We start from the raw sequence: 1,911 nt of genomic DNA on the forward strand, positions 1-1,911 counted from the left end.
TGCACCTATTTTTCTTACATTGGGCAGGTGTAATCCCCTTCTAGGGGCTATGATGCCTGATATTATCATCCAGTTCTGACCACGAGAAAAGAGTCAGCATGAAGCATGAAGCATGAAGCATGAAGACTCATTTTTCCAAACCTTGACTCAGATTTGGTGCTGAGCTGAAATGATCCAACTATAAATTGGCCCAAGCAGAAGAGGGATGTTTTCCAAAACGCTGAATCAGGGTGTGAGTTGAAGTGGGGTTGGTGGTCAGTGCACGCTTATGTATGTATGTGATCTATACATACATGCAAGCACACCACATGCATGCACACACCAGGGGCACACGCACAGACATATCTAGAGTTGCTCTTAAACTCGGTATATATATATATATGCGCAAATTTGTGTTGCGGGCCTGCGCCCAGAATCGTTTAAGAATCGAGCAACACCGCCGGTCGGCGCCAAGCTGCCCCCGACATAGCCCAGCAGCCCAGCGAGGTTGTGGCGCGGGATCCGACTGCGCGTGCTGAGCCTGGGGGCGGCGCGGGCCATGGAGACGCTGCGGCTGGGACTGCGGAGCTTCGCCCGAGGGGCGGGAGGCCCCGGCTGGAAGGCCTCACCGGGCGGGGCGCGCTGGAAAGCGGGGCGGGCGGGCGAGAGCCCTTCCGCCCCTGCGTCCTGCCCAAGGCCCCCGCCCTGCTGCGCCGGGGCTGGCTCAGAATGACGGCCCAACAGCGGGAGGCCCCGGGCCGCCGGCGATGGCCCAGCTCCAGGGGGCAGCTCAGCTTCGCAGGGAGGACGCCTGCAGCGGCGGGGAGGCCCGGGCCGGCGAGGCAGCGGCTGCCAGACGGGCGGAGTCCTGCGCGGGAGCCGTCCCCGTGGGCCCGGGGCCTCCCCGCCGCTGCAGGCGTCCTCCCTGCGAAGCTGAGCTGCCCGGGCCGGGGCGGCTCTCACGCGGGCAGCGAGGCCAGGCGCGGGCCGGGCCGGGGGAGCCGTCCCTGGGCGGAGCAGCTTCGCGGCCCTGATCCCCGCGCCCGCATTTGCCATGAGTGCCTTCCTGAGCTGGCGGCGGGAGGCTGGCGGGGGGCGGGCAGGATCGCGACTGGGCTGCGACGAGCCGGGGCTGCAGCGCAGCACCAGGCCTCCTCCCAGGGAGCCCGCCGCCCGCTCGGCCTGGCACCTCTGGCTGCCGCTTCTCCCCTGTGGCGCCCCGCCTGCCCGGGGGTCCGGCCCAGCCCGATGAGCTCCTGGGCATCCACTGTGGTGGCCCAGACAGCTCAGCTCTGCGCCAAGAAAAGCCACGGCCAGGGGGAGGCCTGCCAGGCTCACGGAGGTATGCCTACCCCCACCCCGTTGCCTGCCGTGCCCACCTGGGCCTCTGCACAGCCCCTGGCAGCCTGCCGCAGGGCCTGGCCCCTGCAGCCCCCCCCCCCCCCGTGGTGCCCGCATGGCACCTGTGAAGCTCTGTGCCGACCTCTCTCTTGCGCTGCACACAGGCAGGAGTGGGGCTGAGCACCATCTGGCTCTTCCCGCACAGCTTCCGCCCTGCCTCGTATTGTGCTGCGAGTGGCCTTGGGTCATGCAATAAAACTGCCACCCGGCCCTGGCCCTGTGTGAGGCCGGTGGCTGTTCTGTGCACCCACCACCACCACTTCTGCCCCTGCCCTGCCCCGAGCTCACGGGGGCAGAGAAGGCTGCCAGGCTGGACTGTCTGTCCATCAAGCTCTGACAAACAGCAGCCCTCCCAGGCCCTCCCATCATCTGCTCCTTGGGCCTTTTGACCGGAGATGCTGCTAGGGATTGGGCCCCCGACCTTCGGCACGCAAAGCGGGTGTTCTGCCACGGAGCCACAGCCCCTGCCCATCTGGCCTGGGGCCCCCTCCCTCTGTCCCACCGAGGGGTATAAACAGCCAGAGCCAGAAG

This window comes from Heloderma suspectum, chromosome 11 (assembly GCF_057233095.1).
Source record: "Heloderma suspectum isolate Gila_16-S chromosome 11, 16-S_ref, whole genome shotgun sequence".
In the NCBI taxonomy this organism is placed as follows: Eukaryota; Metazoa; Chordata; class Lepidosauria; order Squamata; family Helodermatidae; genus Heloderma; species Heloderma suspectum.